The sequence below is a fragment of the Callithrix jacchus genome, chromosome 7 (genome assembly GCF_049354715.1).
Source record: "Callithrix jacchus isolate 240 chromosome 7, calJac240_pri, whole genome shotgun sequence".
Lineage (NCBI taxonomy): Eukaryota > Metazoa > Chordata > Mammalia > Primates > Cebidae > Callithrix > Callithrix jacchus.
In genome coordinates this window covers 31,206,248-31,233,148 of record NC_133508.1, presented here as the reverse complement: position 1 = coordinate 31,233,148, position 26,901 = coordinate 31,206,248, and the positions used below count along the sequence as shown (strand labels likewise).

The following is a 26,901-nucleotide window of genomic DNA, read 5'->3' as shown; positions in this document are numbered from 1 at the left end:
GCAAGTTTTATTTGGGCAGGACTTTATTCTATTTTGATCACCGCGGTTCCCTTGCATCTAGAACACTGGTAATCCCTAAATAAATGATGCTTAGTAAAATTGGCAGAAAAGGCCCCACTAACACCTGGCACATGCAAGGGTTAAATAAAAGAGTACACTCTTATATGCTGTGCTAATTTGGCAATATTTATCAAAATTTAAAATGTTTACCTGTTGATGTAACAATTTCTTAGCACCCTACAAATTAACACAGGTATGCAAATATGCATACTTATGTTTATCTGAAAACTTGTTTTTAACTATTAAAAAAAAACCTTAATAGTCATCTAAGATATATCATTTGGTACTGATATAGAGAGTTTCCCAAAATAGTTTGATTCCATTCTTGCAGAAAATACAGTAAATGCAGTATAGTATCTATACTATACATGTACCTTAACATCAATTCACAATGTCTAGAAGGATATACAAATGGGGAAATGAGGTACTAAAAGAGTGACTTGTTTTTCTGCCTTATTCCTTTTATAATATTTGAATGTTTATATTACTTAAAAAATTTAAAGATATATTTTAAATGTGCAAAGAAAAAGTCACATGATTTTCAGCATACTGTTGCTAGTGGCAAACTTTAGAAAACTGAACTGAGATTGGGCAAAATATTTGCTGGCTCTCCATGTATGTATGTATGTACATATGTATATGTATGTATTTCTATGTATGTATATACGTATATGTATACTTTAGACATGGGGTCTCACTGTCACCCAGGCTGGTGACATGATCATAGCTCACGGCAGCTGTGTACGTACTGCTAGGTTCAAGTGATCCTCCTGCCTCAGCCGCTCAAGTAGCTGGGCCTAAAGGCCTGTGCCACCACATCCAGGTAATTTAAAGAACTTTTTCTTTAAATAGAGACAAGGTCTCGCTGTTGCCTACAGTGGTCTTGAGCTCCTGGCCCCAAGCAATCCTCCGGCCTGGCCTCCCAAAGTGTTAGGATTACTGACTGATATGTGCCACGGCACCGAGCTCTCTTCCTTAACATTTTTACGTTATTTAAATTTGGTATCACAGTGAATAGGAGGTATAATTAAAAACAGTAATCATGATACTGAAATACAATTTAAAGAATAATGAAAGGTAAAAGGACATTTATTAGTTGATAAATAGTATGCTGCAAATAAACATCATGCATTTTGAAATGAAAATGATTTTATGGTTTTATGAAACAATAATAAGCTCTATCTTCTTCTTTGGAAAGACAGAAGTCTATTTTAAAGTATGAAAAACATTTACCTTTCCTATTCAAGGCTAAATAACATTATATAAAAGGTAAAGGAAGGTAATACTTGCCGAACACGAGGACAAGTGACTTCTTTCAGCTCGTGCTGAGGGAAGCTGCCCTCATACCACACAGACACCAGGAGGAAGCCCTTGTGGAGAGTGTACATTTTTACTTGTCAAGGACAATGAGCATCCCCAAAGTACAGGTTATAGTATCTCACATATATCCACAAACACAGTCAAATATTTAAATAGTTTCAACCACAGGAGTTGGCATGATTCTGTTTTTTTCATTTTATGAAAAAATTTTAAGAAGTATTTTGTCATTTACTAATCCCAGGAGGTAATTTTGCTTTGATTGGATTTGGGACTCATTGATTAGCAGCAGAACTGGTTGTGAAAATAAGATGAAGAAAGATTACTTTAAACTAGTAATGCTGTATGTGTAATTTGAAACTCCTGACCATGGGAAGGGAAATCATAGGAAAAGTGAAGAGAAAAAGATCATGAACCCCAAGGATGTAGTTTGAGGATAGATTCTCCCTTACTTCCAGGGGAGTGAAAACATACAGAAATCTAAGTAAGGCTTGTTGGTAACCAGCTAGGAGACTTCCTCTCTGGAAGCTTTCCTGAGAGGCAAATTTCAACATGGGGTACTAATCCATGAGTCTAGTCTTGTAAAGAAAGTCTTTCTGCTCCTACATTGGAAAAACATGGAAGAGCAAGGAGCATAATTAATGATATTTTAATTGGAATTTATTTCCTAATGAAGTATTAAAAACAAACAATTTATAGGTAACTAGAGTTTAGTTTTACTGAGCTCTTCTAAGCATTATAATATGTTACAAGACTGTGAATTGTCAAATGAGAATGAATAATTTAGTTCCTCTGACTTAAGTGCTTCAGAAGATAGGAAAATTAAGACATTTAATATCTATAGTCTCCACTTCTGAGATATGTTGTCTTTACAAATATGAGTAACATATATGAATTATATAGAGAAATGCCACAGTACATAAATGCTAAATTAAAAGTGATATAGAAAATAAATACTGTAAGAGTCCTTACCTAATTATGTTAATCTCTTTTATGCCTTGCTAATGTGCCACAGAGGTCAAATTGAGTATTTTGTTTCTTTTTTATTTGAAATATATTGGAAATCAAATATATGTCATTTGGAAACATGAAACATTTGAGAGGTTAAATGAAATATTTGGAAATATGAAATATTTGGAAAGTTGGAAAGTTAAATAAATTTGAACTGTCATACCAAAAAATTCCTCGTTTTGTTTTACCTGAGTTACCTGAGTAGCAGTGTGAATTATAATCCTCTCTGGACATAACTTATTCCAGAAAATAAATAATATCCAATAAACCAGAAGACCATGCAAAGTAACTACTCATTTTCTTATATAAATCTTTTTCTTGGAGAGCAAGTGGGCTCTGTGATGAAAGAAGTGGACATTCTTGGAAAAACACATATAAATAGCAAATTTAACACCAGATATGAAAAGGAACTGGGAAATGGGCATTTTAAAAGTGCTTTAAAGAAATAACATATCACATTGCTATTACTGATAAATAGAAAAGCTTACAACCAATGCTCCTCGTTTACTTCTGTACCCTGTTCCAAACCCTGACCCAGAAAGTGCTTATCATATATTCAGTGCTTTATATGCACTGAATCAGTTAATCCTTACAGGAGCCACTTCAAGTAAGAGTTATTATTATATTTATTTTATAGCAATGAAACTGAAACTTAGAGAGGTTATATAACTTGCCAAAGGTTGACCAGTTGGTACCGGTAGCCAGGATGGTACCTTAGGCCATGGGGTGCTGGAATCCATGCTCTGAACAGGTTACTGTACTGTCTCTCCAAAGACAGCAGGAGAGTAGAACACATAAATGAAAAGAAAATCCTTACAATAAAAAATGAAACCGAATAAAAGTGAGGTTTCCAATGAATTATTAAAGACTTCATTGACAAGTACTTAATCAAAACTTTCTGAATGTCTTAGAATCTAAGCTGATAAAATTGAAAGTACCCTTATTATTCTCCTTTACTTCAGAACGAAAATGGAAGACATACATATTATTAACCACAAAACCTCAGGTCAGATATTGTTTTGTTCTCTTAATTCGAAGTTTCTGATGGCTCTCCAATTGCTTATGCCATAAATTCCAAACTCTCATCCATGGCAAATAAGGGTCTCCTAACTGCATACCTAATGGCTTAAACGATCTCTTCATCTTCACTTGCTACTATTCTGCAAAGTAGATTCCATTTCCCAGACATCCCTGAACGTTCATGCTTCTGCTATGCATTCTTCTTCTCTAGGACCAAATTCCTACTCATCTTTTGGAACTCATATCCTGTCCATCATCAACAATCCTTTCCAGGAATCAATGCCACTAGTTTGTTTCCTCTTCTGGACTACAATACCCATGTCATTGGTCCCTTGTCTCTATTTACCACATAGCAGCCAGGGTGATCTTTCAGAAACATAAAGCAAAACGTATCACTCTGCTTCTTAAAGCCTTCCAATGGCTCTCTATTGTTCCATCATTCCTGCAAGGCTCCACATTTTTGGGCCTGCAACTTTTCCACTATTCTATTCATTCTCACTAAGTGACCTGTTTGTTTTTTGTAAAAGGCAAGGCTTCTCCATGCCCTTGCACTTGCCTTTCCCTCTGCCTGGGATGCTCTATCTCCAACTCCACAAGGCTGGCTCTTTCTTTTCCACTCCAGTGTCATAGTTCCAAAGAAGACTTCCATGACCATCTAAACTAACATGCTCTATCCTTTACTCTTTCACATCATCCTATTTATTTCCTTCAAAGCATCCATCACAGTCTGTAAGTATCTTGTTTAGTTACTTGTTTACTGTCTTTTACTCTGTATTAGTTTTCTATTGTTGATGTAACAAATTAACATACTCCTAAGAGGCTTAAAATAGCATACATTTATTATTTCACAACTAGATGTCCGATATGGGTCTCACTGGACTAAAATCAAGATGTTGGCAGAACTGTGTTCTTTCCAGAGGCTCTCGGGGAGAATCCATTTTCCTGCCTTTTCCAGCTTATAGAGGCTGCTGCATTCCTTGGCACATGGCCCCTTCCATCTTCAAAGCTATCAATGGCCAGTTGAAACTTTCTCATGTCACATCATTCTGACACAGACCCTTCTTCAAACACCAGCTTCCACTTTTAAGGAACACTGTATTATGTTTAGCCAGGTAACCCAAAGTAATGTCCCGATTTTAAGGTCACCTAATTAGTGACCTTAATGCCTTTGCTACTTAATACTCCTTTGTTAAGTAATGAAACATATTCATAGGTTCTAGGATTAGGACATGGACATATTTGGGAGGCCCTTATTCTACCTACCACACTCCCCCACTGAAATGTAAGCTCCATGAAGGCAAAGACATCATTTTGTTCCCTCTGGTAGTCTAAGTTCTAAGTTTTGTTATGCCCTTGATAGGGCATAACAAAGGCATATGAGATAATCTGTTGAATTAATAAACAAACTAAACCACTGCTGCTTTAGTGATGCTCTTCTTGACCTTTCCTGACTCTTGTTCTTTGTGCTTTTGTATTCCTTTGCCACAGTGACCATATCCCATCATTTTTACATTATGCTCACATTTACTATTTATGTTCACACTACCACTGGTCAAGTGTTCAGTGTTCCAATTATGTATCAGTAAAGCATTAAGTGCTATGAAAAATGTATTGACTCCATGATTTTAAAATGAAAGGGACATAAAGTTTCATAAAGTTTATGTTAATGATTTGGTAATTGTTTTTAAGGCTTCCTAACCAAATGTGGAGTATTCTGATAATGTGTCAATAAAGGGTTACCCTGCTGTGAAATACATGTTTAATTAATGAATTCTAAGCCTGGTAAGGATCTGAAGATATGTCTCAGTTTCCTATTTTATACTTGAGAAAACTGAAATCCAAAGAAGTAATTTATCTAGTTATCAAAAACAGTGAGCCTGGCACTAATTCCAGTGAACTTTCTATAAAACCTACCTCCTAAGGTTACCATGAAGAGTATGTTAGTGCATTTAAAATCACATAAACACAGTGCCCAGAACACAGCAGTGCTCTATAGTAGGGGCACAGATGCTTTATTAGCATGATCGTTATTCTAAACACTATGTATTTCCCATATATCAACAACAAAAATCACTTAATGCAAAGTAGTTAATAATTGCTGAATTAAAGAATGATTAAAAAATAAACAATTTTTAACATGTTAATTGCTTTTCTACTTTTGTTTTTATAGAAAGAAGCAGGTAAAGAAAAATAAATAGTGTAAGGTGTCAGGAAGGGGTCCAGTTTCTGCTTTCTGCACATGGCTAGCCAGTTTTCCCAACACCATTTGTTAAACAGGGAATCCTTTCCCCCTTGCTTGTTTTCGTCAGGTTTATCCAAGATTGTATAGTTGTAGATATGTTGTGTTGCCTCCGGTGCCTGTTTTGTTCCATTGGTCTATATCTCTGTTTTGGTACCAGTACCATGCTGTTTTGATTACTGTAGCCTTGTAGTATAGTTTGAAATCCGGTAGTGTGATGCCCCCCGCTGTGTTCTTTTTGTTTAGAATTGACTTGGCTATGCGGGCTCTCTTTTGGTTCCATATGAAGTTCATGGTGGTTTTTTCCAGTTCTGTGAAGAAAGTCAATGGTAGCTTGATGGGGATAGCGTTGATTCTGTAAATTACTTTGGGCAGTATAGCCATTTTCACGATGTTAATTCTTCCTAACCATGAAAATGGAATATTTCTCCATCTGTTTGTGTCCTCTCTGATTTCGTTGAGCAGTGGTTTGTAGTTCTCCTTGAAGAGGTCCCTTACGTTCCTTGTGAGTTGTATTCCAAGGTATTTTATTCTTTTTGTAGCAATTGTGAATGGCAGTTCGTTCTTGATTTGGCTTTCTTTAAGTCTGTTATTAGTGTAGACGAATGCTTGTGATTTTTGCACATTGATTTTATATCCTGAGACTTTGCTGAAGTTGCTTATCAGTTTCAGGAGTTTTTGGGCTGAGGCGATGGGGTCTTCTAGGTATACTATCATGTCGTCTGCAAATAGAGACAATTTGGCTTCTTCCTTTCCTATTTGAATACCCTTTATTTCTTTTTCTTGCCTGATTGCTCTGGCTAGAACTTCCAGAACTATATTGAATAGGAGTGGTGAAAGAGGGCATCCTTGTCTAGTGCCAGATTTCAAAGGGAATGCTTCCAGTTTTTGCCCATTCAGTATGATATTGGCTGTTGGTTTGTCATAAATAGCTTTTATTACTTTGAGATACGTTCCATCGATACCGAGTTTATTGAGGGTTTTTAGCATAAAGGGCTGTTGAATTTTGTCAAATGCCTTCTCTGCGTCAATTGAGATAATCATGTGGTTTTTGTTTTTGGTTCTGTTTATGTGGTGAATTACGTTTATAGACTTGCGTATGTTGAACCAGCCTTCCATCCCCGGGATGAATCCTACTTGATCATGGTGAATAAGTTTTTTGATTTGCTGTTGCATTCGGCTTGCCAATATTTTATTGAAGATTTTTGCATCTATGTTCATCATGGATATTGGCCTGAAGTTTTCTTTTCTTGTTGGGTCTCTGCCGGGTTTTGGTATCAGAATGATGTTGGTCTCGTAAAATGATTTAGGAAGTATTCCCTCTTTTTGGATTGTTTGAAATAGTTTTAGAAGGAATGGTACCAGCTCCTCTTTGTGTGCCCAGCAATCCCATTACTGGGTATATATCCAAAAGACTATAAATCGTTCTACTATAAGGACACATGTACACGAATGTTCATTGCATCACTGTTTACAATAGCAAAGACCTGGAATCAACCCAAATGCCCATTGATAATAGACTGGATTGGAAAAATGTGGCACATATACACCATGGAATATTATGCAGCAATCAGAAATGATGAGTTTGTGTCGTTTGTAGGGACATGGATGAATCTGGAGAACGTCATCCTCAGCAAACAGACACAAGAACAGAAAATGAAACACCACATATTCTCACTCATAGGCAGGTGATGAAAAATGAGAACACATGGACACAGAAAGGGGAGTACTAAACACTGGGGTCTATTGGGGGGAAAAGGGGAGGGGCAGTGGGAGGGGGAGGTGGGGAGGGATAGCCCGGGGAGAAATGCCAAATGTGGGTGAAGGGGAGAAGGAAAGAAAAGCACACTGCCATGTGTGTTCCTACGCAACTGTCTTGCATGCTCTGCTCATGTACCCCAAAACCTAAAATCCAATAAAAAATTAAAAAAAAAAAAAAAAAAGAAAAACAAATAAAGTAGGGCATGCATAATCTATCATGGAGTCTTCTCTAACTTATTCTAATTAAAAGCAATTTCTTTCCTCCGTTGTTATCTTTCCAGCAAGGTCAAAACCATTTTTATAATACTACTAAGGCATTACTTGCCTTTTTCACTCCTTTGGCATTTGCACTGATGATACAAAGACAATGGTAGGTCAAACTGTTGGCATCTTAGCACTTACCGAGGCAGCAACAGCAAACTATAATCTTGTATCCCTCACTGCCATGCATTTCCAGATAAAACATTTGCCAGTTTCACTTAAGTACATCCTTGATGAAGTAAAAATTACTTTAATAAGTTTTGATGACCCTTTAGTGTATGTCTTTTTAATGATCTGTACAACAAAATGGGACGTATACACAAAACGCTTCTGCTGGACATCAAAGTATAACAGCTGTCTTACAGAAAATCGGTCCTGGAATTGAGTTGCCAGCCGAACTAGCTGCTTTTTTCATGGTACATCAATTTAACTTGAAAGAATAACTAACTGACAAACAATCGTTATTCAGGTTTGAGTATTTGGCAGATATTTTTCTCAAAAATAAACCAAGTATGCTTGTCATTTTAACAAAAACAAATTGGCCAAATTTGTTACCAATAAAATTTCAGCTTTCAGATATAAATGAGAATTTTGGAAAACATGTTAACTGCAGTTGGGTTTTACAATTTCCTAATTTTGAAGATCCTTCTAATAAGATTGGTGCTACTATTAGTGATTTTTAATTCTGGTAAAATGGAATGTGTCAACATTTGGAAGATCTGCATAACTCAGTGAACCAATATATTCCAAATAACCAATGCGTGATGTTGCAAATACATAAGAGGGTAAAAAGTCCACTCAAAGTTCAAGGGAGCAGTTATTTTTAATGTAAGAAACTATAAAATTCATTGATATGGTTTCATATTTTACATCACAACTAAACTTTAAGAAACTGAGTTTTGGTACAATAATCAACGAATATCCACAATTATCTAAAAAGCCTAATTCCAACTATGTATCTACATGAGGTTAGGTTTTAATACAGTTCAACGCATTGCAACAGGTAGGATGTAGAAGCAGATATGAGAATTCAACAGCCTTATATTAAGCTACACATTAAAGAGATTTGTAAACATGTAAAACAATGTCACTCTCTTTAAAAAAATAGTTTTTCCTCAAAGGTATTTTATGTTAACATGTAGTAACCTTATTATTAAAAATGAATATTTAACATTTTTTCTATTTTTAATACAGTAAATATCAATAAACATAACCCACATAGTCAAAAGCACTTTGGGGCTGTAAATCACTTTTAAATGAAGGGTTCCTGAGACATGTATCTTTTCAGAATTGTACCATTTAATAAGGTTAGCCACTAATCAAATGTATCTATTCATACTGGATTTTAAAAAAATTTTGAGAAAGGGTCTTGTGCTCTGTTGCTCACATTGGAGTGCAGTGGCATGATCACAGCTCACTGTAGCCTCAACCTTCCAGGCTCAAGTGATTCTCTTTCCTCAGCCTCCTGAATAGCTAGAACCACAGGTACACACTACCACACCTGGCTAATTTTTTCATTTTCTGTAGAGAAAGGGTTTTGCTGTGTTGCCAAGGCTGGTCTCAAACTCCTGAGCTCAAGCGATCCACCTGCCTTGGCCTCCCAAAGTGCTGGGATTATAGGTGTGAGCCACCATGCCTATCTTTAGTTAATTAAATTTCTAAATAAAATTATAAAATTAAATTCCTCATTCATACAGCATACATTTCAAGTGCTCAACTAACCACAGGTAGCCAGTGGCTATTAGAGAAAACACATAAAGAACATTTCTTTCATCAAAGAAAGTTCTACTGGACAATGTTGGTCTACACTATATTCTGGGGTAATTAGTACTTACTAAGTATCATTGGTATAATTCTTTCAATATGGTATCATACCTGTGTTGACTCCTTAAAAAGAACATATGCTTTTTGCAGGCAGGGACCAGAACACTGACATCTGTAACCACATACACATATTTCAATATATTCCTGTCCAAATTTACAACCACCAAGTCTCCACCTTTTCTGTTCTTATATGTTTAAAATAAACTACTTTGTCAACAAATTAATGTTTATGTTGCTTCACTTCACATTTTCATAAAGATTTAAAGACAATCCTCTTAACTGTTATACTAAATAGGTCTTAGAGTTTATAATTAAGAATTTTCAGGTTTTCCTATGAGTTTTGTACATGTGGTTAAAGTAATGTTTTCATTAAAGTATTAAAATTATTCCATTAGATTATATCCATAAATAATAAATGATTAAATTTATCTTGAATGAATTAGTAACACCTAGGTTCAGAGAACTTTATTTTCTGTATGGCATTTTAAGGTTTCTAATTTTTTGAAGTTTGACTTGATAATCCTTATATCCCACTAAAAGTAGCATGTGGAGTTTTAAAAAGCTTATAAAAACTAAAATTTAAAATAAATTTTGTTTAAATATGCTTCTGAGATGTTTACATAATAGGATCTCTGCAACATACTCTGGGATGTCAAAATACTAGGCATGTCCTGGAGTGATCTGTCTGCCCACTATTCCTCCTCATACAATAGAGATTTGTAGTATAATGAACGATTGCTTCTTGGCTTTTTGGCTATGATCAAGTGTACAGTATAATGAGCGCTGCTTCTTATTTCCAGTTTAGTTTAAGGCAATGCTCCTGCCAGGCAAGGCCACATTTATAGGATGGAAAATACGAGGAGAGATATGTGAGCTTCTGGCCAGGTACTTTTCTGGTCAACAACCAAGATACGTACCTGGAACTAAGTGAGAGATTAGCTCCTTGTATACACACCCAAGTTCTCTGCCAATTTAGGGTCGTGCATCATTCCCTCCATATACCCCAACAGATTTCTTTTGGAAACAGAAGAAAATGTTTCCCTTTAAATTTTTGTTCTGGGTGAAAGAACCAAAAACATGACCCATAAAACATATACATTCTTTGTACAGTAGTAAGCAGTACTGATTTGGGCCTTACAAAATCATCCCAACCATGCAAAAGACTATATACTTTAAGTTGAATCATAGCATTTTATTTCTTCAATGAAAGTAAATAAAAATAATTGCTATTTAAATGAAGTAATTTTTGTAAATTGTAAACTTTGTATTATGCTAGTTTCTAAAGTCTGTTTTCAGTTTTGTCTTGCTATGTAAGTTCACTCTAAACAATTTTGTTTCTGTAGCTAAAAAGGCTTATAATCTATTTCCACAGACTGATTTATTTTCTATATAAATTATGTGTATAAGTAAATGTGTAGCAGTTTATTTCCCAAGTAATGTTAATCATAAGCTAAGCCTAAAAATTTTACACTGTATTAGCAGTGGTATAAATTATTTTTATTTCAGTAAATTGAAATTTCACAGTTCAAATTGATGTACATTTTAATGTGGAAAAATTAGAAAATTTAGATAAAAGCCATATTACTAAGTCATTATTAAGGTGAAAAAAGATAATTTTTAGTAAGTTCTAGTCATGTCTGCAGGGTAGTAGCAGTCTAAGATGCTATGTTTAAAGGCAGTGTTTGGTTTGCAAAAGGAAGCAGTTTCTAAATACAACTATTTATAAGATTATTTTAAAGACTAAATTAGCAATTTATATAAATTGCCTATTTCAGTAACTGATTAACAGATGACCCTGTAAACTGCCCCTACACAGTTTCCCCAGTACACAAACACAGTTTACCCTGAATTCATTCTAACAGTCTATATCTTAACCAGTATAAAATCTTAAATAGAATACTATTAGAAATGTCATTTATAAGTTTAAGAAAATTAAAAGATTTATATTTCAAAATAATATGCAATTACATACAAAGAATATCAAAAACAGAATGTCAGAATTATATATAAATCCTTCCCTCAAGTAAGAGTTCTGCCTCTAAGTATTCCCAGCAGATTCACTGACCTTTTGTTTTTAAGTTCAGGGGTACAAATGCAGGTTTGTTACATAGGTAAACCTGTGTCATGAGGGTCTGCTGTACTTACTATTTGACCACCCATGTATTAAGCCTAGTACCCATTAGTTATTTTTTCTGATCCTCTCTTCCTCATACCTTCCACCCTCTGGCAGGTGCCAGTGTCTGTTGTTTCCCTCTATGTGTCCATATGTTCTCATTATTAAGTTTCTATTCATATGTAAGAACATGCAGTATTCTTGTGTTAGTTTGCTAAGGATAATGGCCTCTGAAACCCTCCAAACCAGAAGAGATTGTGAGCCAATATTCAACATTCTTAAAGAAATTCTAACCCAGAATTTCATATTTAGCCAAACTAAGCATCATAAGTGAAGGAGAAATAAGATTCTTTTAGACAAGCAAATGCGAAGAGAATTTGTTACCACCACATCTGCCTTACCAGAGCTCCTGAAGGAAACATTAAATAGGGAAAGGAAAGACATTACCATATAATACAAAACCACACTTAAGTACACAGACCAGTGGCACTATAAAATCAACCACATAAACAAGTCTGCAAAGTAACTAGCTAGCATTGTTAAGACAGGATCAAATCCACACACATCACTCTCAACCTTAAATGTAAATGGGCTAAATGCCCCAATTAAAAGAACCAAGATCCACTGGTATGCTGTCTTCAAGAGATCCATCTCACATGCAATGAGATGGATTTAGGCTCAAAATAAAGGGATGGAAGAAAATCTACCAAGCAAATGGAAAACAAAAAAAGCAGGGGTTGCAATCCTATTTTCTGACAAAACAGACTTTAAACCAACAAAGATTTAAAAAAAGGCAAAGAAGGGCATTACATAATGGTACAGTGTTCAATTCAACAAGAAGATCAAACTATCCTAAATATGTATGTACCCAACACAGGACCACCCAGATTCATATAGCAACTTCTTAGAGACCTTCAAAGAGACTGAGACTCTCATGCAATAATAGTAGGAAACTTAACACTCTACTGACAATATGAGATAACTGAGACGGAAAGTTAACAAAGCTTTCAGGACCTGAACGCAGCACTAGATCAAATGGACCTGATAGATATTTACAGAACTCTTCACCCCAAAACAATAGAATATACATTCTTTTCACTACCACATGGCACTCTCTCTAAAACTGCTCACATAATCAGAAGTAAAACCCTCCTCAGCAAATATAAACAAATCATAACAGTCTCTTGGACCACAGTGCCATCAAATTCAAAATAAAGACTAAGAAAATCACTAAAATCATACAATTACATGGAAATTGAATAACCTACTAATGAATGACTTCTGGGTAAATAATAAAATTAAGGACAAAATCAAGAAGTTCTTTAAAACTAATGAAAATAAAGAGAAAATGTACCAGAATCTCTGGGATGCAGCTAAGGCAATGTTAAGAGGGAAATTTATAGCACCAAATGCCCACATCAAAAAGATAGTGAGATCTCAAGTTAACAGCCTGACATCACAACTAAAAGAAATAGAGAATCAAGAGCAAAAAACCCCAAAGCTAGCAGAAGACAAGAAACTATCAAAATCAGAGCTGAACTGAAGGAGACAGAGACAAGAAAAACCATTCAAAAGTTCAACAAATTCAAGAGCTAGTTTTTTTGAAAAAAATTAATAAAATAGACTGCTAGCTAGACAAATAAGAAGAGACCAAAAATCCAAAGAAACACAATCAGAAATGACAAGGGGGTATAACCACTTACCCCACAGAACTACAACCAACTATCAGAGATTCATTGATTTTTAAAGCCTTGTCTTAGACAAAGGAGGGGGAGGAGGAAATACAAGCAAGGTTCAGGGAGAGAAAGAAAGTGAGTCATACTATAGTCTGAGCCCTGGTATCAACCAATACCTGAATCTATCACATTTTTTTCTTCTTTTTTTTTTTTATTGCATTTTAGGTTTTGGGGTACATGTAAAGAACAACGTAAGATAGTTGCATAGGTACACACGTGGCAGTGTGCTTTCCTGCCTTCCTCCCCTTCACCTATATCTGGCATTTCTCCCCATGCTATCTCTCCCCAACTCCTCACCCCCTGCTGTCCCTCCCCTATTCCCCCCAATGGACCCCAGTGTGCAGTGCTCCCCTCCCTGTGTCCATGTGTTCTCATTGTTCCACACCCACCTATGAGTGAGAACATGCGGTATTTCATTTTCTGTTCTTGTGTCAGTTTGCTGAGAATGATGGTTTCCGGGTTCATCCATGTCCCTTCAAAGGACACAAACTCATCATTTTTGATGGCTGCATAACATTCCATGGTGTATGTGTGCCACATTTTCCCTGTCCAGTCTATCATCAATGGGCATTTGGGTTGGTTCCAGGTCTTTGGTATTGTAAACAGTGCCACTATGAACATATGTGTGCATGTGTCCTTATAGTAGAATGATTAATAATCCTTTGGATATATACCCAGTAATGGGATTGCTGGGTCAAATGGAATTTCTATGTCTAGGTCCTTGAGGAATCGCCACACTGTCTTCCATAATGGTTGAACTAATTTACACTCCCACCAGCAGTGTAAAAGTGTTCCTATTTCTCCACATCCTCTCCAGCATCTGTTGCCTCCAGAGTTTGTAATGATCGCCATTCTAACTGGCGTGAGATGGTATCTCAATGTAGTTTTGATTTGCATTTCTCTAATGTCCAGTGATGATGAGCATTTTTCATGTTTGTTGGCCTCATGTATGTCTTCTTTTGTAAAGTGTCTGTTTGTATCCTTTGCTCACTTTTGAATGTGCTTGTTTTTTTTCCTGTAAATCTGTTTGAGTTCTTTGTAAATTCTGGATATCAGCCCTTTGTCAGATGGGTAAACTGCAAAAATTTTTTCCCAATCTGTTAGTTGCCGATTCACTCTAATGACTGTTTCTTTTGCCGTGCAGAAGCTGTGGAGTTATACTTTTCAGTCCTTCCCTTTTTTGGCTTATACCTACTAATAGAGTTGGGGTTCCAAAACTTACAACCAAAAGAATCTTTATTAATTCACAAATTACGGGTAAGAATATAGCAGTAGACAGAAGAAAGGTCTTATTTTCACCATGCCCAGTAGAATTCTTTAGCAAGGGGTGGAGTTAGCATTTATACCCAGGATACTGATTCTAGAACTTGTGCCCTTTATCACAATGCTGTAATAAATGCCAGCACTATTACACATGTCTTTGAAATTTAACAATGGAATTTTATTCTGAATTAAGACAAGATTGCACACACCTATATGCATCCGGTTTTTAAAATATTATTTTGATATCTTATAAAAAGAACCCAAAAGGAGAGACTACAAATGATACAAATGGTATTTTCCTATTCTTAATAATTTAGATAAAAAAGATAATTTAAGACAAAATCATTCATTTTCCTACAAAGCTATCTTTGATATTCATGGGAAGAGGCATACAATTCAAAACTTACTATCTCAGTTATACAGAAAAACAATACCCTCTGCTTGTATTTTACATATGTCTCTGATCCAGATCAATGGGAAGTACCATCCAAAGCATGACTACAAAAACAGAACTAGAGATCTATGTTATGTAATCTTGCCTTTTGAGAATAGAGGTTCACCTGTGAGAGGTGTTTGTTTAGGTAGAGGGTAAAGCAACTCAAAGCAGGGATTTCTGTTGTAGAAGGTACTATATAATCTGGCACTAGAATTTCCAGGCATCTATCCAATTACTCACAAACAGGATATGGGTGGGATTAGCTTGTGCACTAGAAACAGATCACAGGATGTCCTCAGTTGGAAAACCTAAACAACATGAGAGTTCTCTGTACTACTCTAGGGTTATAAAGTTAGACTGACCCTATAATCAGAATGTCCTAGTATTCTACAGACTTTAGATTGAAGTTACTGATATAAAACTGTCTTTTAAGAAGAGTGTCTAAGAAGACCAAAATGAACGAGAAGTAAATGAATATTTACAGGGAGCTCTCTAAACTGTCCTCTTTTCCCCAAGTATCTCTTAACTAAGAATAGCTGTCAACCTGACTAATGGGGGTGGGGTGAGGGTAGGGGCAGAGTAATGTTTTCTCTAGAGTCACATACTTCGTATTCAACTTAAAGCTTGAATCTTCAGATTGGCAACAAGTACAACATTGGCAAATCTTACAGTTCCATTGCAATTCACAAGTTACAAAGCACTTTAACTAGAACATCCTTAGAGCAATACTACCGTGACACTGGTAGAGATGGTATTATTATCACTTTTTAAGGAAAAGATATAGGAAGCTTAGTAAAGTTAAGTAAACTACTCAAATTCACACAGAGAGTAATTAGAGGAAAAGGATAAAAATAGGTCTCTGGAGTTCTCTCCAAAGTACCATGGTACTCCAGAAATAAATTCTTGCAGCATTCTTTGAATACATCATCACATTTAATTTTTATAAAACCTTTGGGTTATTTATGTGATGCATATACAACTGATACTTTCAAACAATTATACCACCTTTTGGTAAACATCTATACTCCAACTTTTTAATATATGAGGAGAAGGTGAGGTCTAAAAAAATATACCCTTAAGTACCATCAAAATATAGACTGCTATGCAATAATTTCTCAGTCCTGAAAAAGGAAACAAGGTGAAAATCAAGGAAAAAATTAGGTTTCAGGCCAGATAGTTTAAAAACTTTAAAAGGGGTGTGATTTACATAATTCAAAATTTGTGGGTGACTGATGCTACAGGTCACAACTGAGTAAATGGGTCCAGTGATGAATTAGTCTAGTAAGTTTTTCATGTTGAGAAACGTGGTTAATTTTGGATTTTTAAAAAGAATGTCTCAGGTTTATTGTAGAATATATACATAGTAATTTTTACTTTTATTTCCTTAACCTTTGTTTTCTATGAGGCCAGATTTTCTCTGCCACAGTTTTGCCTACCATATTATTTTCAGAAATATTACCTCCTGGCTAAGGGAAAATTGAATTGCAATTATTAAAACGGATTTTAGTAAATCTTGAGAATACTTGAGAGTGCTACCAAATGGCAATGCTCTGAATCCATCAGAAGTAACAGTGGAAATTCATTTAGTAATGGTTTACTCAAAATTTTAAAAATACTTTCTAGATTTCTTTTTATTCTTAAATTAAAAGGCTGTCTAACCGAAATTCAATTGATTCAAATTCATGATTTTCTGGTCTTTGTATTTAAAATTAATAAAGATTTAATAAAATATTAAATATATACCTCTTCCTTTTTTAGCTATATCCATCCCAAATTTCTTTAGAAGTTCTAACATTCCTCCCAAAGTAACAACTACTGAATGTTAACCTATCAAATTTTTTCAAATGTTCTGTAAGAAAGGAGGTTTTTTCCCATTAACCAAAAAAACAGCTTGATTGTATTTATTTTATAGGATAGCTTGAAATGGAAGGCTGATGCTACACTTAAGGACCAGTACTCTTGTCTATACTGACTGTTTTGTTTATAGCCTATAGTTAGGTTATTATTATTAAGCATAAAATGTTGATTCATCAGGCTGAAAATGTAAAATAAGGCAATAAAATACCAAGATTTGGTAAACCGCTTAAAAGAGAAAAACCTATGCAATATATTACACCAACAAACCACATGTCAAAACAGAAATTCTCACCTTAGGAAAATAAGGTACATCTGAGCAGCATACATGTTCTAACACTAGTTTAGCAAACCATGAGCTGTCAAGTTCCAATAACCTATTATTCACACCTCTTTAATCACTTCCACAGAGTCGATTATAAATAGCCTCATACATTTTTAAATAAGGACATTCTGAAATGAAACAAAGAAAGTAGTAAATATTCTTGTACATAGGGATTCAAATCCTAATGCACAACAGAACTGTGTGTTACTCAAACATTCAACATAAAGAAAGCTAACAAAACCTTTTCTTAACTATGTAAAGCATGCACTCTACGTAGATTCAATGAAATAGCTAAACTGCAGCACCATTTAAATATAGCAGCTTAATAAAATATCATCCCCAGTAAGTTTCACTCATATTACTAAGCTTTTGGGCATTATTCATGATATAGTAAAATATAATAATCAATTTGTTGATCTAGCTGGAACAAGGTTATGCAAAATTATGATGAAAAGACTAATCTACAAAAAAATTTATACTCTCACTGATGATGGCATTGCTTTTCAGTAACTCCATAAAGCTGATAGTATAAATGTATTTCTCCAAAGTGAATTATGTAAACACATATTAGAGAAAATGTAAAATGCTGTAATGAAATAGAAGAACACTTTTCAAAAAAATTAATAAACTGAGGTATAATGGGGTAAAGTACCATTTAGTAGGGAAGGGTCAAAAACAACAAGCTTAACTCAACCTAATAAAAGAAAAACAACAAAACGAAAGAAGAAATTTGACTTTGTATGAAGTGTACTTTCTAAAAATTGATGATTAAAGAATCTCTATGAAACATATAAACTATCCTCATTATTCTGGAGTTGTTTTCTACCATTATACCATCTTAAATGATTATCTGTTGAAATGAGAGTAGCATACTCCTAAAATTTCTCTTTTAAGAACTATGCCTGAAGAACAACTGATAACAAGTAACTACAATTAGAGTTGCTTTTAACTATTTAAAAATTTCTAATGCTATTGTAAACAGTGCTGCAATGAACATTCGCGTACATGTGTCCTTATAGTAGAACGATTTATAGTCTTTTGGATATATACCCAGTGTTTACAATAGCAAAGACCTGGAATCAACCCAAATGCCCATTGATAATAGACTGGATTGGAAAAATGTGGCACATATACACCATGGAATATCATGCAGCAATCAGTAATGATGAGTTTGTGTCGTTTGTAGGGACATGGATGAATCTGGAGAACATCATCCTCAGCAAACTGACACAAGAACAGAAAATGAAACACCGCATATTCTCACTCATAGGCGGGTGATGAAAAATGACAACACATGGACACAGAAAGGGGAGTACTAAACACTGGGGTCTATTGGGGGAAAAGGGGAGGGCCAGTGGGAGGGGGAGGTGGGGAGGGATAGCCTGGGGAGAAATGCCAAATGTGGGTGAAGGGGAGAAGGAAAGCAAAGCACACTGCCATGTGTGTACCTATGCAACTGTATTGCACGCTCTGCTCATGTACCCCAAAACCTAAAATCCAATAAAAAATTAAAAAAAAAATTTCTAATGAAGGTTACAAACTAAAAATCTTGAAGTTTTCTGGATGAACAAACTTCCTATATAGCCAAGTTTTCTCATTTTTTCCTACAACTGTGTCCGCTTCTAGATAACTCAAGAGATAATACATTTGGGAAGAGGACAAATTAGAGGTTTTGACTAATTGCTAAAACACTGATTCTCTTGCATTTACATTATATAGTAACACAACCTTTTGCAAGCGTATCTATTGCATAAACCTTTGTTGCTGGCATAATTTGTAAACAGAAAAGAAGTTGGACAAGCATATATAATATTAATGAGTTTCACAATCTTTTAAAAAATTACATGCAAGTCCCAATTTCTACTTAATCATTTCCATCACCTGGTTGTAGAACTGCTTACTTAAAAACATTATTTACTGTGCACAAAAAATTAGTCACCTCTGTTTTGTTTTCCATAAGATATACTTTTTAAACAAAAGCTTTAGTTAATTGTGGTAAATTAAGTATCTTCTGACAAGGTGAGTACAATAGAAAATGGCTGACCATAGAAAAAACCATAAAACTAATTTCTGCCCACATTCCAGAAGAGCTGCATAAAGATTTCTGAAATGTATACATTGTTTTCCATATCAAGCACTTCTAATTCTACACTCCTATGCCACAATCATCAGTATTTTATTGGATGAATTCTCACATGAAAAAGTACATATACATACACACACACACCATGGAATGCTACGCAGGCAACAAAAGAATGAAATATTGTTCTTGGTAGCAGCATGGATTCAGCTGGAGTCCATTATCCTAAGCAAATTAACACAGGCACAGAAAACCAAATACTACATGTTCTCACTTCTAAGTGGGAGCTAATCATTGGGTACACATAGACATAAATATGGGAACAACTGACACTGGGGACAACCAAAGGGGGAACAAAAAAAAAGGAGTAAGGACTGGAAAACTATTGGGTTTTACTCAGTATTTGGGTGACAGGATCATTTGCACCCAAACCTTAGCATCACCCAGTATATCCACATAACAAACCTGCACATGTACCCCTCAATCTAAAATGAAAGCTAAAAATATAAAATTATTAAAAAGGAAATATGGCTCCCGCTGGAGGTCTGGCGCTTGCGAAGGCGAGGTCATGAGTTCAAGGCTAACCCGAGCAACCTCATAAACTCAAACTGATTGGCAAAAAAAAAAAAAGGAAATAGCACAGACATTTTGAAAAATACATTTCTGATATGAAAGCTATATTCTTCCAAAGCCATACAGCCAATGATGCTATTGCACTATCTTTAATGCTGCTTTTCAACAGTAAAACCATGCAAGGGTCTTCAAGGGAGATGATAATCTGAAGATACTATATCTAACTTAGTTCTCTTTTAAGAATGAATATAAATTTCTCCTTACTGCCAATATTCTACAATATTTCACAGTATGGAGATTCCTGAAGATTATTACTGCCAATATTCTACAATATTTCACTGTACATTTCACAGTTTGAAGATTCCTGAAGATTTTCTGTGGTCCACACGTAGAAACTAAGGTAACTGAGATGATAATTTCTAATTTTCTATTTCATAGCTTCAGAACTTCACTTAAATGTGAAGAACTATAATTAAGATTCTCTGCTACTACCACACCCTATGCCAAGCACTTTGCTTTTCCCATATGACTTACAGGGCTTCAAGACAAAAAGCCTTTGCCCCACTCAAAACATCTGCTTTAAAGACTGGTCTTCTGACTTTAATGCATGGTGGTCAGTGAGGGGAAAAAGAATAAAGAACAGTAGGCCAGAGTAACTAAACTCACACCAGAAAGGAAGGCCAGTAGTTCAAATGTGTATCTATGAATCAAAGCAAACACAGGTTTAGTCAGGGTCAATGTTTGTATCTAAGGGGATCAGATGTGGTCACCTGAAATCAGGTGGGGGGAAATACTGTGATTTGAGTTGGTGCAGTGATTGATTCATTCATTTACTCAAACATGTATTGAGCTTCTGTCATATGCCAGGTACTGTATAGTTAAGAAAATTAATAAATCAGTTTCTATCCCCAAGGATCTCACTAGTAGGGTAGATGGACACGTAAATAAATTATAATAAAATGTGGTAGTTTTAATGGACAGAAACAACTTCAATCCAGGTAGAGAACAAAGAGAGAAAACAAGGATTGACTTTTAGAAGGATGGACAGTGGGGACAGGTTTCTAGAAATGGAAAGGCTTTAGCAGGGAAGTAACGTCTAAGCTTTTTTTCCCTAAGCTGGGTTTTAACAGATAAACCAATCAGATAAAAAGGGAGATGAAGGTCATTTCAGAAAGAGAAAAGAGAACTGCTCCTTCCATGCAAATTCCACCAAGCTATCCTCAAATTAGCAGTAGAAGCCTGAGAGCCTTAAGTTTGCAAGATACTAAATTTTGCTAGATAGCTGATGGTTGATACAGATGTAAAGGATACACTTAAATTTTAAGAATATATTTGTTTTATCAATATAACTTAAAACCAAAGGTAGATTAATACCATATGATGTCTCAACCAATGCATGGGTAGCCTAGAGCCTCTCATAAGTCACAACCCACACCCATACTCTTCTAAGGTACTCTAGCATAAAAGGACAATACCTCTCCATGCCATGGAGGGTGCATCTGCTAGAATCCATTGATACAACTGCCTATCCCCCATTTGGTAAGGTTTTCCCAACCATCCATGCAGTTTTCCCAACCTGGAGTGGCTGAAGCTATAACCAGTCACTCCCCACTAGGCTTCTACCTAACTTGGTCCAAGGTTGGCAAGAAATAGCATTTTGTTTTATTATTTGATAAGTTTATGTTCTTCAACAAATGGAGGAAAAAGTGCCTGCTTGTAGCTTTATTTTCAGAACAAGGAAATTGGTCCTTAGCCAAGGAAAAGAGGCACAGGGTCAAGAAACACGCTGGATTGGGGAGATCCAAGATGGCCAAATAGGAACAGCTCCAGAGTGCAGTTCCCAGCAAGAGCAATGCAGAGGGTGAGTGCCCACCACATATCCAAACAAATTTTCACTACACACAGACAAGGAGATTTCTGGGCCAAAGAGCTCCAGGAGTTTTCAGGACGGTGGTTTCAGCCAGTGCTGGGTTGGTGCACAGAAACACACAAATCTGGGTGGCTGTTTCAACTGGCACCTGGAACACCTGGGAGACAGAGCCACCCATTCAACTGAAAGGGAGGGGGCAGAGACAGGGAGCCAGGTGATCTGGCTCGGCAGGTACCACCCCTATGAAACAAGCAATCTGAAATGCTCTGGATTGAGAGTTTCGCAGCAAGTGCAGCTGGACCCAGGATGGCCCAGCTCAGTGTGGGGAAGGGCGACCACCACTAGTGAGGTAGTTCACAAAGCAGCTGGGCAGAGCCTGCAGCAGCTCAACAACACCTCTGCTGGCAGACTGTGACTAGACTACTCCGTGCTGGGCAGGGCATCTATGAAAAAAGGCAGCAGCATGACAGGAACTTACAAATAAAGTCAACCTTCCTAGGACATAGCACCTGGGAAAAGAGGAGGTTATGAGTTCCACTGCAACACACTTAAAAGTACCTACCCAGCAGCTCTGCATGAACAAGGGAGCTCCCAGTACAGCTCTTGAGCTCCTATAAGGGACAGACTGTCTCCTCAAGCAGCTTCCCGAGCCCTGTATACCTAAAGAGACACTTCATAAAGGAGAGCTCAGGCTGACATCTGGCAGATACCCTTCTGAGACAAAGATAACAGAAGAAAAAACCAGCAGCAACCCTTACTGTTCTGCAGCCCCTGCGGGTGATCCCCAGTCAAGCAGGGTCTGGAGTGGACCTCCAGCAGTCTTGCAGCAGAGGGGCCTGGTTGTTAGAAGGAAAACTAAGATACAGAAAGAAGTAACTTCATCAACAAAAAGATTGTCAACTCAGAGACCTCATCCAAAAGTCACCAACTACAAAGACCACCGGTAGATAAAGCCACTAAGATGGGAAGAAACCAGTGCAAAAAGGTTGAAAACACTGAAAACCAGAACGCCTCTCCTCCCCCAAAGGATCACAATTCCTCACCAGCTAGGGATCAAAGATGGATGGAGAATGAATCTGATGAATTGACAGAAACAGGCTTCAGAAGGTGGATAATAACAAACTTCTCAGAGCTAAAAGAACATGTACTAACCCAATGCAAAGAAATTAAGAACCTAGAAAAAAGGTTAGATGAGATGTTAACTAGAATAAACAGCTTAGAGAAGAATATAAACAACTTGATGGAGCTGAAAAACACAGCACGAGAACTTCGCAAAGTATACACAAGTTTCAATAGCTGAACTGACAAAGTAGAAGAAAGGATATCAGAGATTGAAGATCAACTCAATGAAATAAAATGAGAAGGCAAGAATAGAGAAAAGGTGAAAAGAAATTAACAAAGCCTCCAAGAAATATGGGATTATATGAAAAGACCAAATCTATGTTTGATAAGTGTACCTGAATATGATGAAGAGAATGAATCGAAGCTGGAAAACACTCTTCAGGATATTATCCAGGAGAACTTCCCCACTCTAGCAAACCAGGCCACCATTCAAGTCCAGGAAATACAGAGAACACCACAAAGATATTCTTCAAGAAGAGCAACCCCAAGGCACATAATCGTCAGATTCACCAGGGTTGAAATGAAGGGAAAAATGCTAAGGGAAACCAGAGAGAAAGGTTGGGTTACCCACAAAGGGAAGCCCATCAGACTCAGAGCAGTTCTCTCTGCAGAAACCTCACAAGCCAGAAGAGAATGGGGGCCAATATTCAACATCCTTAAAGAAAAGAACTTTCAACCTAGAATTTCATATCCAGCCAAACTAAGCTTCGTAAGTGAAGGAGAAATAAAATCCTTTATGGACAAATTGCTGAGAGATTTCATCACCACCAGGTCTGCTTTACAAGAGCTCCTGAAAGCAGCGCTAAACAAGGAAAGGTACCAGTACCAGCCACTCCAAAAACGTACCAAATGGTCAAGACTATTGACACAATGAAAAAAATGCATCAACTAACGGGCAAAACATCCAGCTAGCATCAAAATGGCAAGATCAAATTCACATATAACAACATTAACCTTAAATGTAAATGGGCTAAATGCCCCAATCAAAACACAGACTGGCAAATTGGATAAAAAGTCAAGACCCATCAGTGTCCTGTATTCAGGAAACCCATCTCACATGCAAGGACACACAGAGGCTCAAAATAAAGGGATGGAATTAGATTTATCAAGCAAATGGAGAGCAAAAAAAAGTAGGATTTGTAATCCTAATCTCCAATAAAATGGACTTTAAACCAACAAACATCAAAAAAGACAAAGAAGGGCATTACACAGTAAAAGGATCAATGCATCAAGAAGAGCTAATGATCCTAAATATACACACACCCAATACAGGAGCACCCAGGTACATAAAGCAATTTCTTAATCTACAAAGAGACTTAGACTCCAACACAATAATAGTGGGAGACTTTAACACTCCACTGTCAATATTACACAGATCAACAAGAAAGAAAATCAACAAGGATATCCAGGACTTGAACTCATATCTGGAACAAGCAGACATAATAGACATCTACAGAAATCTCCATCCCAAATCCACAGAATATACATTCTTCTCAGCACCGCATTGCACCACTCTAAAACTGACCACATAATTGGAAGTAAATCACTCCTCAGCAAATGCAAAAGAATGGAAATGATAATAGTCTCTCAGACCACAGGACAATTTAGAACTCAGAATTAAGAAACTAACTCAGAACCACACAGCTTCATGGAAACTGAACAACTGGCTCCTGAATGTCAACTAGATAAACAATGAAATAAAGACAGGAATGAAAATGTTCTTTGAAACCAATGAGAATGAAGACAAAACGTACCAGAATCTCTGGGACACATTTAAAGCAGTGTCTAGAGGGTAATTTATAGCAATAAATGCCCACATGAGAAGTGGGGAAAGATCTAAAATTGATAGTCTATCATCAAAACTGAAAGAGCTAGAGGACCAAGACCAAAAAAAAACTCAAAAGCTAGCAGAAGACAAGAAATAACTAAGACCAGAGCAGAACTGAAGGAGATAGAGACACAAAAAAACCCTTCAAAAAATCAATAAATCCAGGAGCTGGTTTTTTGAAAAGATCAACAAAATAGACTGTTAGCCAGATTAATAAAAAAGAAAAGGGAGAAGAATCAAATATATGTAACAGAAAACGATTAAGGGGATATCGCCACTGATTCCACAGAAACACAAACTACCATCAGAGATTACTACAAACAACTCTATGCACATAAACCAGTAAACCTGGAAGAAATAGATAAATTCCTGGACACCTGCACCCTCCCATGCCTAAACCAGGAAGAAGTTGAAACCTTGAATAGACCAATAACAAGAGCTGAAGTTGAGGCAACAATAGCCTACCAACCAAAAAAAGTCCAGGTCCAGATGGGTTCACAGCTGCATTCTACCAGACGTACAAAGAGGAGCTGGTACCATTCCTTCTGAAACTATTCCAAACAATCCAAAAAGAGGGAATCCTTCCCAAATCATTTTATGAGACCAACATCATTCTGATACCAAAACACAGGAGAGACTCAACTAAAAAAGAAAACTTCAGGCCAATATCCATGATGAACATAGATGCAAAAATCTTCAATAAAATACTGACAAACTGATTGCAACAGCACATCAAAAAGCTTATCCATCATGATCAAGGAGGCTTCATTCCAAGGATGCAAGGCTGGTTCAACATACACAAGTCTATAAACATAATCCACCACATAAACACAACCAAAGACAAAGACCACATGATTACCTCAATAGATGCAGAGAAGGCCTTCAACAAAATTCAACAGCACTTTATGCTAAAATCTCTCAATAAACTAGGTATTGAAGGAATGTATCTCAAAACAACAAAAGCTATCTATGACAAACCTACAGCCAATATCATACTGAATGGGCAAAAACTGGAAGCATTCCCTTTGATATCTGGCACTAGACAAGGATGCCCTCTGTCACCACTCCTATTCAATATAGTATTGGAAGTTCTAGCCAAAGCAATTGGGCAAGAAAAAAAAATAAAGGGTATTCAATGAGGAAAAGAACAAGTCAAATTGTCTCTTTTAGGAGATGACATTATGGTATATTTAGAAGACTGTATCATCTCAGCCCCAAATCTCCTGAAACTGATAAGAAACTTCAGCAAAGTCTCAGGATACAAAATCAATGTGCAGAAATCACAAGCATTTCTATACACCAATAACAGACTAACAGAGAGCCAAATCATGAGTGAACTCCCATTCACAATTGCTACAAAGAGAATAAAATACCTAGGAATACAACTAACAAAGGAGGTAAAGGACCTCTTCAAGGAAAACTACAAACCACTGCTCAAGGAAATAAGAGAGGATACAAACAGATGGAGAAACATTCCATGCTCATGGTTAGGAAGAATCATTATCGTGAAAATGGCCATACTGCCCAAAGTAATTTATAGATTCAACGATATCCCCTTCAAGCTACCAATGACCTTCTTCACAGAACTGGAAGAAACCACCTTAAACTTCATATGGAACCAAAAGAGAACCTGCATAGCCAAGACAATCCTAAGCAAAAAGGACAAAGCCAGAGGCATCATGCTACCTGATTTCAAACTGTTCTATAAGGCTACAGTAATCAAAACAGCATGGTACTGGTACCAAAACAGAGATATAGACCAATGGAAAAGAACAGAGGCCCTGGAGGCAATGCCACACATCTACAACCATCTGATCTTTGACAAACATGACAAAAACAAGCAATGGGGAAAGGATTCCCTGTTTAATAAATGGTATTGGGAAAACTGGCTAGCCATGTGCAGAAAGCAGAAACTGGACCCCTTCCTGACACCTTACACTAAAATTAACTCCAGATGGATTAAAGACTTAAACATAAGACCTAATACCATAAAAACCCTAGAAGAAAACGTAGGCAAAACCATTCAGGACATAGGCATAGGCAAGGACTTCATGACTGAAACACCAAAAGCATTGGCAACAAAAGCCAAAATAGACAAATAGGACCGAATTAAACCCCAGCGCTTCTGTACAGCAAAAGAAACAACCATTAGAGTGAACTGGCAATCAAAATAATGGGAAAAAGATTTTGCAATCTACTCATCAAAAA

At 36.3% G+C, this 26,901-nt stretch overlaps 1 protein-coding gene across 48 annotated transcripts in view; it reads right to left on the bottom strand.

Moving 5' to 3' along the window:
* The window catches only part of ZEB1 (zinc finger E-box binding homeobox 1), a 215,100-nt gene that overhangs the window by 91,445 nt on the left and 96,754 nt on the right, over window positions 1-26,901 (bottom strand). For 19 of the 48 annotated variants that reach the window (XM_078329806.1, XM_078329792.1, XM_078329791.1 and 16 more), the window contains one exon: window positions 17,191-17,348. The exons of the other annotated variants lie outside the window; for them this stretch is intronic. The gene's annotated coding sequence lies outside the window, so the exon portion shown is untranslated. The remainder of the gene's footprint in view (window positions 1-17,190; window positions 17,349-26,901) is intronic. 48 annotated transcript variants of the gene reach the window in all.